General features: G+C 40.4%; 1 pseudogene; it reads left to right on the forward strand.

The window, feature by feature from the left end:
- The first annotated feature begins 307 nt into the window (after nucleotides 1-307).
- LOC112406000 (uncharacterized) lies at nucleotides 308-2,875 on the forward strand (annotated as a pseudogene).
- The last annotated feature ends 9,962 nt before the right edge of the window (nucleotides 2,876-12,837 follow it).

Genomic DNA, 12,837 nt, shown 5'->3' on the forward strand with positions numbered 1-12,837 from the left:
CCTCTGATAATATCCCTATTAAAAGTTTAGTACCTGGGCCACAGCATAGCCCTGCCAGGTGCTCTATGCTTCCTAAGATCCAAACAGGACTTGAGCCAGTTTACAGACTCGGATCCCTTCAGTGAAGCAAGGGCTGGTTCCCTTTGAGGAAGGATCCTGGTACACTTCCAAAAATGTATACTTTTAATCTTTCTCCCAACTTTTCCTAAAGGGACCTATGGCCTTTTACCAGAGTGACTGTGCACTGGGGAAAAGCAAATAATAAGACCTTTTGGGGACTACTAGACACTGTCTCTGAACTACACTAATTCCAGGAGACCCAAAACATCACTGTGGTCCACTTGTCAGAGTAGGGGCTTATGAAGGGCAGGTGATCAATGGAGTTTTACCTTAAGTCCATCTCACAGTGGACCCAGTGGGTCCCCAAACCCATCCTCTGGTTATTTGCCCAGTTCTGGAATGCACAATTAGAATAAACATACCTAGCACCTGGAAAAATTCCTACATCCTGTAGAGTGAGAGCTATCCTGGTGGGAAAGGCCAAGTGCAAGCCACTAGAACTGCCTCTACCTGGAAAGAAAGTAAACTAAAAGCAATACCATGCTCCTGGAGGGGTGTAACGATTAGCACCACCATCAGAAAGTTGAAAGATCCAGGGGTGGTGATTCTCACCACATCTCCATTTCACTCACCTTTGTGCCCTGTGCAGATGAGAGATGGATCTTGGAGAACGACAGTAGATAACTGTAAGCCTAACAAGATGGTAACTCCAGTTTCAGTCATTGTACCAGGAGTGGTTTCATCGCTTGGGGAAATTACCACATCCCTTGGTGCCTCTTAGGCAGCTAATAAAACGGCAAATGCTTTTTTCTCAATTTCTGCTAATAAAGACCACCAGAAGCAGTTTGCTTTCAGCTGGAAAGGCCAGCGATTTACCTTCACTGCCCTACCTCAGGGGTATATCAACTTTTCAGCCCTATGTCATAACTTTGTTCAAAGAGATCTTGATTGTCTTTCCTTTCCACAAGTCTCACACTCATCATTACATTGATGACATTATGCTGATTGGACCTAGTGAGTAAGAAGTAGCAACTACGCTAGACTTATTGGTAAGAAATTTGCATGTCAGAGAGTGAGAAATAAATGTGATAAAAATTCAAGGTCCTTCTAGCTCAGTGAAATTTCTAGGGGCCAATGGTATAGTGCATGTTGAGATAACCCTTCTAAGGTGAAGGGTAAGTTGTTTCATCCGACCCTTCTTATAACAAGAGAGAGAGATACAATGCCTAGTACGTCTCTGGATTTTGGAGGCAATACGTTCCTCATCTGGGTGTGCTACTCTGGCCCACTTACTAAGTGACTCATAAGTTGCTAGTTTTGAACAGGGTCCAGAACAACAGAAGGCTCTACAACAGATCCATACTGCTATGCAAGCTGCTCTGCCACTTGGACCATATGATCCAGCAAATCCAATGGTGACTGAAGTGTCACTGGCAGATAAGGATATTGGTTGGAGCCTGTGGCAGGCCTCTAACAGGTGAATCTCATAACAGATTTTGGAGCAAAGCCCTGCCATCCTCTGGGATAACCACTCTCCTTTTAAGAAACAGCTCTTGGCCTGCTACTAGGGTTCAGTTGAGCCTGAACACTTAACCATGGGCCAAGAAGTTACCGTGTGACCTGAGCTGTCTATCACGTACTAGGTATTATCTGACTCGCCAAGCCATGAAGGAGGGCGTGCACAGCAGCACTCCATCATCAAATGGAAGTGGTATACATGAGGTCAAGCCCAAGCAGGCCCCGGAGGCACAAGTAAATTACATGAAGTGGCCCAAATGCCATGGTCCCTACTCCTGCTGCACTACCTTGTGTCACCAGGCTGCACATACTTCCTCACTGGGAGTTCGCTACAATCAACTGACAGAGAAAAAGAAAATTGGGACCTGGTTTACAGATTACTCTCTCCGATATGCAGGCACCACTGAAAAGTGGACAGCTGCAGCACTACACCCTTTCTCTAGGGCATCCCTGAGGGACAGTGGTGAAGGGAAATCCTCCCGGCAGGCAGTGTTCCTGGTCATTCATTTGGCTTGGAAGGAGAAATGGCAAGATGTGTGCTTATATACCAGTTCATGAGCTGTGGCCAATGATTTGGCTGGATAGTCAGGGACTTGGATGGAACCCGACTGGAAAATTGATGACAAGGAAATCTGAGAAAGAGGTCTGAAGATAAACCTCTATGAATGGGCAAAAAGAACCTAAACATATTTGTGTCCCACATTAATACTCACCAAAAGGTGACCTTAGCAGAAGAATATTTTAATAGTCAAAGTGGATAGGATGGTCTGTTCTGTAGATATCAATCAGTCTCTTTAGCCACCACTATCATCACCAATGGGCTCATGGATGTACTGTCCATGGTGGCAGAAATGGACGTTATGCATGGACTCAGCAACGTGGATTTATGCTTTCCAAAGGAGGCCTGACCACAGCTACTACTGAGTACTCAATCAGCCAGCAGCAGAAATCAACACTAAGTCCCTGGTATGGCACCATTCCCTAGTGTTATCAGCAAGCTACCTGGTGGCAGATTAATTACATTAAGCCACTTCCATTATGGAAGAGACAGCATTTTGTTCTTACTAAAACAGACACTCTGGATGTGGACTTAACTTCCCTGCATGTAATGTTTTTGCCAAAACTACCATCCATGGACTTAAAGAATGCCTTATCCACTGTCATGGTATTCCACACAGCAATTCTTCTAAGAACTCACTTCATAGCAAATGAAATGCAGCAATGGGCCTAGCCTCATGGAATTCACTAGACTTACCATTTTCCCCACCATCCTTCATCAGCTGGTTTGACAGAATAGAGGAATGGCCTTTCTTTTTAATTGAATGAAAGATTCTTTAAATTCTATAGTGCTTTACAATTTTCAATAGTCTCACACACATGATCTCATATAATCCCCTAACAACCCTTTTTTTTCCCCAACCTCTATTTTTCCCCCACCTCTATTTTTCCCCCACCTCTACTTTTCCCCCTCTCTACTACCCTCTCCCTGCTGGTAACAACTAGTCTGTTCCCTATATCTGTGTCATTAGTTTGTTCTATTTTTTAGATTCCACATATAAGTGATATCATACAGTATTTGTCCTTCTCTGTCTGATTTGTTTCACTAAGCATAATGCCCTCCAAGTCCATCCATGTTGCTGTAAATGGCAAAATTTCATTCTTTTTTAAGGCTGAGTAGTATCCCATTGTTATGTGTATATGTATATACATATCACGTCTTCCTTATCCATTCATCTGTTGATGGACACTTAGGCTGCTTCCATGTCTTGGCACTTGTAAATAATGCTGCTTTGAACATTGGTGTGCATGTGTCTTTTCAAATTAGTGTTTTTGGTGTTTCTGGATATATGCCCAGGAATGGAACTGCTGGGTCATATGGTAGTTCGATTTTTAGTTTTTTGAGAAACCTCCATACTGTTTTCCACAGTGGCTGCACCAATTTACGTTCCCACCATCAGTATTCCCTTTTCTCCTCATCCTCACCAATTTTTGTTATTTGTATTCTCTTTCATGATAGCCATTCTGACAGATGTGAGGTGATATCTCATTGTAGTTTTGACTTGCATTTCCCTGATGTTTAGCGATGTTGAGCATCTTTTCATGTGCCTGTTGGCCATGTGCAGTTCATCTTTGGAAAAATGTCTATTCAGTTCTGCCCATTTTTTAATCAGGTTGTTTATTATTTTGATGTTGAGTTACATGAGCTGTTTATATATGTTGGGTATTAACCCCTTATCAGTCATACCACTTGCAAATATCTTCTCTCATTCATTAGGTTGCCTTTTCATTTTGTCAATGGTTTCCTTTGCTGTACAAAAGCTTTCAAGTTTAATTAGGTCCCATTTATTTATTTTTGCTTTTATTTTCTTTGCTTTAGGAAGCAGATCCAAAACAACATTGCTGCAATTTATGTCAAAGTGTGTTCTGCCTATGTTTTCCTCTAGGAGTTTTATAGTATGCAGTCTTACATTTAGGTCTTTAATCCATTTTGAGTTTATTTTTGTATATGGTGTTAGAGAATGTTGTAATTTCATTTTTTTACATGTAGCTGTCCAGTTTTCCTAGCACTACTTATTGAAGAGACTGTCTTTCCTCCATTGTATATTTTTACCTCCTTTGTCATAGATTAATTGACCAGACACGTGTGGATTCATTTCTGGGCTCTCTATTCCGTTCCACTGATCTATGTGTCTGTTTTTGTGCCAGTAATATACTGTTTTAATTACTGTAGTTTTGTAGTATAGTCTGAAGTCATGGAGCATGACTACTCCAGCTCTGTTCTTTCTCAAGATTGTTTTGGCTATTCAGGGTCTTTTGTCAATCAAATTTTAAAATTATTTGTACTGTGAAAAATGCCATTGGTATTTTGATAAGGATTACATTGAATCTGTAGATTGCCTTGGGTGGTATGATAATTTTAACAATATTAATTCTTCCAATGCAAACACACCATATATTTTTCCATCTGTTTGTGTCATTTTTAATTTCTTTCATCAGTGTCTTATAGTTTTCCAAGTGTAGGTCGTTTACCACCTTAGGTAGGTTTATTCTTAGGAATTTTATTCTTTTTTATGTGATGATAAATAGAACTGTTTCCTTATTTTTCTTTCTGACAGTTCATTGTTAGTGTATAGAAATGCAACAGATTTCTGTATACTAATTTTGTATCCTACAACTTTACCAAATTCATTGATGAGCTCTAGTAGTTTTCTGTTGGTGTCTTTAGGATTTTCTGTGTATAGTATCATGTCATCTGCAAACAGCAACAATTTTACTTCTTCCTTTCCAATTTGGATTCCTTTTATTTCTTTTTCTTCTCTGCTACGCAGTACTGCAACAGCCTTTTGAAGACTTAGTTACAGTGACAGCTAGGTGAGAGTTCCTTTCAGAGCTGTGGCAAGGTTCTCCAGGAAATCATATATGTTCTGGCATCAGCATCCAATATATGGCTCTGTTTCTCCCACAGCAAGAATTCATGGGTCCAGGAATCAAGGGGCGGAAATGGGAGGAGTATCACTCACTAATACCTCTAGTGACCCAATGACAAAGTTTTTGCTACCTGTCCCCCACAACTTTATGTTCTGCTGGCCTAGAGATCTTACTTCCAAAGGAAGAATGCTCCCATCAGGAAAACACAATGATTACATTAAACTGGAAGTTAAGACTCCCAAGCAGCCACTTTGGATTCCTCATTCCTAAATCAACAGGCAAAGAAGAGAATTACTGTGCTGGCTGAAATGGTTAATCCTGATTACCAAGGAAAACTTGGATTGATACTGTACAGTGCAGATAAGGAAGAGTATGTCTGGAATACAGAAGATACTGTGATTAAAGTCAATGGAAAAATACGACATCCTAATCCAGACAGATCCTTTAGGAATGAAGGTTGAGGTCATCCCACCACGTTAAGATCCATGACCAACTGAGGTGTTTACTGAGGGGAATGGGAATATGGATTGGGTAGTGAAAGAAGGTAGTTCTAAATACCAGCTACTTCCTTATTTTGTTATAAATATGTTTGTATCTGTGTGTATATGTCTCAAATATCTTTGTTTTCCTCTTTTATTCCTTTATCATGTAACATAAAATATATTGACTTTATATCATGTCATTTAGTATTGTAAACTTTACATCATAGTATTTAAGTTATAGGGTGTGAAGGAAAAGGGTAAATATCACACAGGAATTTTGTATCCTCTTATGGGGAAAGTGTTAGTGCATTTTCAGTTGTATACAAAATGGTTGTATCATGTTAGGTGTAATTATAAACTTGTTATTGTCTTTATTTGGAGATTAAGTATAGTTTAAGGAGATGTGTATGGATGCCAAGTTGACAAGGGGTAGATGTGTGATGCATAGTTTTATGTGTCAACTTCATTGGGCCACAGTGCCCAGATATTTAATCAAACATTATTCTGAATGATTCCATGAGAATATTTTTGGATGAGTAACTTTTAAATCAGACTTTAAAGAGACTTTGAATGAAGCAGAATACCCTCAATAACGTGGTTAAGCCTCATTAATCTGTTGAAAGCCTAAATAAAACAAAAGACTGACCTCTGCTGAGCAAGAAGGAATTCTGCTAGCAGACTCACTTTGGATTTAAACAGCAACTCTTCCTTGGGTTTCCATCCTGACAGCATTCAGACTTGAACTGCAACACAGGTTATTCTTTGGGTCTCTGGCCTGCTGGTCTATGCTACAGATTTTGGACTTGTCAGCCTCCATAATCACATAAGCCAATTCTTCTATCTATATTTATACATATACATTCTATTAATTCTGCTTCTCTGGAACTAATACAAATACTTAACAAAAAGTCAGAACAACAGTTACCTGATGGTTGGTAGATGATTGGCAAGGGACACACATGAATCTAAGGTATTAGTAATATTCTGTTACCTAAGTAGAGAGTACATGCATTTTATATTATTGCTTTATATGGTTGACACACTATGCTCTGTGAATAATGTGTATCACACACACACAAAAGTTTAACTTAGGACAGGTAAAATAGCAGACTTCCAGCTGAAGATAGAAATAGCAAACTAGAAGATTCGTGTAAGAAAATCATCAAAAATATAGCAGAAGAAGATAACAAGATGTAAAACATGAGAGATTAAGAAACAGGAACAAGGGCTTCCCTGGTGGTGCCGTGGTTGAAAGTCCGCCTGCCGATGCAGGGGACACGGGTTCGTGCCCCAGTCCAGGAAGATCCAAGCCATGCATTTTAATGAATGATTGTTGTATTATATGAAGCATTTCTGGGTGTTTCAAGTGAAGATGATCGTATGACTTTGATTCATTTTCAACTGATAGATTACTCTGTCATACTGAATGCCCTTTTTTCTGTTTAGGTTCTACTAAATGCTAAAAATATTTACCCACCCTCTTTTAGGGTCTAGAGTTGAGTACGTATGTGGGGAGTCAGGAAACAGGCTGTTCCTAAAGCTGTGCCAAATTATGTGAATTTCACCTAGTCGCTTAAAGCTTGTTTACCTGTACTTCCTTCCCACGGTTCTGGAAGTTATTGCTTTAAAAAATAAAGCATATAAATAGCACGACTAAAACACAGGGACCTAGTCTGCTTATGATTAGGAAGTGAGGACCTTAAAAGAAAGAATAAGAAGAAAACAGGTGTCCCTTGTCTTCCTACTGCTGTTGGTGACCCCTGCTTTCAATTCTTCTTACCGAATTTTAGATAAAAGTGAAAGGAAGAGAAAAAACAGTATTTTAGCTCTATCACTGACCTTGAGTACAGGAAAAATAATCAGAAGTTTAACGGTGCAAGGAGCAATTTCAGCAAGTCTGTGGACAGTGCCCCATATCACTGATGCAGCAGGCTCTGCTAGAATCAATTTGAAAACTGGCTCACTGCAACAGAATCAGGAAGGTTGAGATAGAAGAAGAATGGGCAAGGAGCAGTCCTTTCACTTTTTCTCAGCAGATCTTTGCCACATTGGTTTCAGAACCATCCCATTCTAAGTGAGGTCTCTAACATCTGTTCACTCCCCCTCCCCGAACCCCTGCTCTCCAGTAGTTCCTCTCCATATTTAAACAGTGATGAGGTCTCAGCTGGAGTCTAGTTTCAGCCTGATCCCACAACAAGTGCTGAAGGCTAAGTGGTTCACAGAATTATTCCACCTTTGGGCAAGGGAACTGGCTTAAAGAATCCCTGTGTCAGTCCATCATTGGCTAAGGACTGCTCCTTAGTACTGGGCCTATAACCTCCCATGACATGGCTCCTATTTGACTGAGGGCATTTCTCCAGAAAACCAGGTAACAGCAAGCCTTAGCTGAAGCACTTAAAGTACCCAAGGTGGGAATGGGGAGTGCGTCAGCTGGCATTGGGGTCTAGATGGGGCACCTATAGAATTCACTACAGTTTCCAAGACTTCATATTCCTATAGCATAGTCTGCTTGAAGGGTGATTGTGGCCCTGTGAGTAGTGTATTAAAAGGAACAATTAGGCTTTCCCACTTTCCTAAGACTTTTTTTTTTTGTAAGTCCTGGATAGAGTTTGCCATTCACTTCTCAGTAGTCAATACCTCTTTATAGTTTTGAAATATTATATTTGGTCTGGAAAGAGTGAATAAAGAAGAAGGATGTCCTAAAAACATTTTTTTCAGAACTACAATTCCACCATGGTATTTTGCTGCCTTATTTCAGGGACCACATTTTGAAACTCATTAAAAAAACAGAGCTAATTTCAGACTTCCTACGTCTTGCAAAGGGCAGAACATTTCTTTTTAAGGAAAATATATTTGCATCAGGGTGCACATGTACCAGTCAATTTAATTAAGCACAGAAAGTTCTTTGTCATCTGGGCCTAACCATATTGAACTGCCATAGAAATTCAATATACAACAAGGTTATGTTTGGCACAAATACTAGAGCCATAAAATATGTCTCACAGTGCTGCAGCCTAGATGTAAGATAAATTTTAGATAAGATCTTAGAAAAATTACAATCAACATACATGTATCAAAGTGACAGGACCTCAGGTCCTTATAGAAAATAATAATAATTCTTTGTATCAGTATAGATGGGAAATTTAGATTTAAAACACTTTTAAAAGCAATTGGGGGGAAAATGCCTTTTTGCATTTGCTGGCAGGTGCATCAATTTTCTATAGTAGAGTATTCAAGAAACTGGTAACACTGGTTACCTGTGGGAGGGAAATTTTCTGGCTGAAAAAGGTGAGTGATACAAAGGCTTTCAGCCACTTTATATAAAAAAATGAGCATCTGAAAATTTTGGTTCTTCGTATTGGAAACCAATCCCCTGTGCATATCAAGGAATGCCTGTATGTTTAAAATGATTTTATATCAATACAGGTAGAGGTAGGGATAAACTTTCATTGAGGAATAAGTATAATGATGTTATAATTCATCAATTGCCTATTATACGCTAGCTATTTTGCTAAGGTATTTATGTATGTTCTTATTAATTTTTACCACAAAATTTGGGGTAGGTGATGTTACTTTCCCCATTGTATAAATGAGGGGAGTAAGAATTATGATGAATAAGTAGCTTCTCTGAGATCTCATAGCTAGTAAGTTAGCAGTGTAACTATAGGGCTTTCTGGTTAAAAACAAGTTAGTAGGGCTTCCCTGGTGGCGCAGTGGTTGAGAGTCCGCCTGCCGATGCAGGGGACACGGGTTCGTGCCCCGGTCTGGGAAGATCCCACATGCCGCGGAGCGGCTGGGCCCGTGAGCCATGGCCGCTGAGCCTGCGCGTCCGGAGCCTGTGCTCCGCAACGGGAGAGGCCACAGCAGTGAGAGGCCCGCGTACCGCAAAAAAAAAACAAGTTAGTAGACATTTCCCAATTGGAGTTCTTTTTTTTTTTTTTAATTCGTTGATAGACTCTAGTTAATAGTTTTGTAATCATTCATTCCCCTTCAAGTTAGCATTAGGAAAATTAGTGTCTGTGACTGTGGTCCTGCTCGGATTTCTCTAAATCAGACCTGGAAGATGTAGGCCTCCAGAAGGTACTTCCCAAGTTAACCTTCCAAGCCAGAGGATGGCTTAACCTTGAGAAGATGGCTTTCTCTCCAGTCTCATGTTCTACCTAAAGTCAGTTATGGACCTCAAAGCCACCTAACGAATGGGCATTTAACTTTCTAATAGGCCGCTGGGGCTGGTGAGACAAAGGGTGCAAAACAGTCATCACCTGACCCGTCTCATCTCATTACTGCACATTTCTCAGAAACTTGCCTAATTTGTGACCTTACTTTCATAACTGTATGGATATACTGTCAGCTTTAACCCATGGCAATCAGAAGGGGAAGAAGAGAGTTCCTAGATTGCACTGACCTGTGTCCTTCTTTGTTCTCATTCTGGAATTGGAAATTACTCCAGCAGACCTGCCCACTGCTGAAAACATTCTGGTCTCTTGCCTTGTCCACCCCAGGTGAGGATCTGCTCACCCCTACCTGTGGATTCAGACACAGGCCCTAGCCACAGACCTAATTCTGGAAGAAAATGTGTAGAGTCTGTTTGTGTTGTTTCCTCATGAAATCAGTTAGAAATACCAAAAAGGAAACCTTTGGAATAATCCAGGCAAAATACAAGAGACCCTAATGTAAGACAGTAGCCATAAAGATGGAGAAAGATGTGGGTGTTCATGGGGGTGAAATCTATTGGCCCTGAATAGTCATAAAATGTAAAGGCTGAGGGAGAAAAAGAGTCAAAAAAGACTGCCAGATTTCTTAGCTGAATAACTTAGTAGGTGATCGATGACATCCATGGAGACTCTGAGGGAGAAGCTGAAGTTTGGGCAGTCATTTCTTTCATTTAGTTTCATTTATGCTTGTTTGCTTTTGATTTCAGTGAGTTAGAGTAAAATGCTTGATTTCATTTCAACTATGACAAGCCCTAAATAACTCCCTTCTTGTTTCCCTTTCTTTGGTTTCTATCCAAGTCTTCGTGATTTTTAAAGGAACACAAAAGAACCCAAAATACCCAGAAGACAGATGCCAGATTCCCACATGAAACCACCAACTGGAGCTGACCCTTCAAACGAGGCATTTGCTCTTCAGGACATCACTGTCTACTCTACCCCAGTTTCAGTGTGTACCTCACCTGCTAGCTTCCCTAGGCAATTTATTGTCAATCTCCTGCCTTAGGCCAAAAGCCTTGACTAGCTTTGATACTCCTTCCCCACTCTAAATGTTGCCCCCCACCCCACCCCAAATTTGTGATAACTGCCCCTCAGGACCAACCAAAGTACAGGGAGAAAAATATTTTCTTCTTAATTACAGATTGGACATTATTCTACCTCTATCCACTGGATTCTGGGTAGGTACCGAAACTGTTTTGCACTATTATGGTAACCCTAATCCCAAACTCTCTCTCTACCGTTAGCCACTACTAGGTCTATAGTTAACCCCAAAAGAGACGTGGTTGAGAAAGAAAGATGTAGAATAAGTACTGCCCAGGTGTTAAGTGCCTGGAGCCCTGGATTTGGACCAGTCCTCATTTTGATAAGATCTTTTGTTACCACTCTTTCTACCCTATGCTGATTTCCTAATCTAACCTTCCAGGTTAGATATCTGAATCTATCCACCCATTTAAAACACTTGATTTTAAATTCAGGATGTATTCTTGGTACCTACTATCTCTCAATGCCCTCCTGTCCCACTCAGAACACCAGACATTGATCCTACCATTTGTCTCAGCGAGTCTAAAAAGAAAAATGAGGTGTGGGCTATAGCAGAATTATATAGTTGAGGGAGAAGTCCCAATGAAAATCTGGTATAGTTAGCCATTCTTACAGCTGGAAATATGTCTAATCTCTTGGGTGTGTTGGGACAGAAAAAAGTATTCAGAATCCCTGGCACACATGGTCCCCTTAGGTGACTCTGCCCTCTCTCTTTGACCATTCACATATTAGAGACTAAATCCTTCCCTCATGAATTTTCCATCATGCCACTACTGTCTAGCTCCTATGTCCAACACCCACTTCTTCCTCAACTATAGCCCTGGAAAGCTGGTTAATACCCTGTCTTCTATTCATTCTGACTTTGGATGTATGAGAACACATAAGTCAGATGAAATCTAAGAAATCTACATGTAGATCTGAAAAACTAATTTTGCCACGGGCAAGTTTGTTTATTCACTCACTCAACATGAATTAAACATTCAATAAGTGCCAAGTGATAGCAGTGAAGAAATGAGTAAGATCTGATGACTAACCTGGAAGAATAGGCAAAATTTAATTATGCAATTCAATGTGGTAAGTGCTTTAATAGAGCCATCATCATAGTTTTATGCTATATTAGGAGGCACAGCTGAGGAGCACCTAACTTCTAGAATAGTGTTTCTGAAACCTTATTGTGCTTCCAACGCACCAGGAATCTTGTTAAAATGAAGACTCTGGGTCAGTAAGTCTTGAGTGGGACTTGGAATCTGCACTTCTAACAAGCTCCCAAGTGATGCTGATGATGCTGGTCCATGGACCAGACTGAGTAGCAAGGTCCTACAGGACCAGAAAATACTTCAAAACAGAGATGGTGCTTGAATTGACGTTTTAAGGAATAAACAGGACTTACCCAGTAGCACAGGATAAAAGTAGTCCAGGCAAAAACCAGCATATTTTGAAAATTATAAAAGGTTTTTCTAGTGACTTGAAAGTTTGCAAGAAGGATATTAGAACTGGACACCATCATTGGTAAAATTAATAGCATTCAAGACCTATGTAGATTGGCTAAAATATTTTAGAGATACTTTCCACCTCTGCCTTAATAGGGTGTAAGAATCCATTGGGGCCTTTACCCTAAGTTCCTTAGGGACAGCAGCAATAGTTTCAGAGGGCACAAAATCTAACCTCTGAATCTTGCTGTATGTGCCTCAAGCAACTCTTTCTTATGAAGTGTGGTTACAGAGCCTCAAAAGACAGTGCCAGATAGTGGTACTGGAGCTTCATCAGACTTTCAGACCCATTTTGTGCCTAGTTCTCTAACAAATGTCTAGCAAGTGCCCATGTATGTTGAAGACAATCACGACTTTCATTACATTTTGGCCTTGCAGTTATGGGGAAGCAGTTAACCAGCCCTCATCACCCCAAAATCTTTTTGTTGTTGTTGTTCTCCATCTTTTTTGGGGGGCATACCGTGGCTTGAGGGATCTTAGTTCCCTGACCAGAAGTCAAACCCGTGTCCCCTGAAGTGGAAGCGCGGAGTCCTAACCACTGGACTGCCAGGGAATTCCTACTCCAAAATCTTTAATTGCTGCTGTTGTCAATGAGCACTTGAAAAA

This window comes from Neophocaena asiaeorientalis, unplaced genomic scaffold (genome assembly GCF_003031525.2).
Source record: "Neophocaena asiaeorientalis asiaeorientalis breed wild unplaced genomic scaffold, Neophocaena_asiaeorientalis_V1.1 scaffold229, whole genome shotgun sequence".
Classification (NCBI taxonomy): Eukaryota; Metazoa; Chordata; class Mammalia; order Artiodactyla; family Phocoenidae; genus Neophocaena; species Neophocaena asiaeorientalis.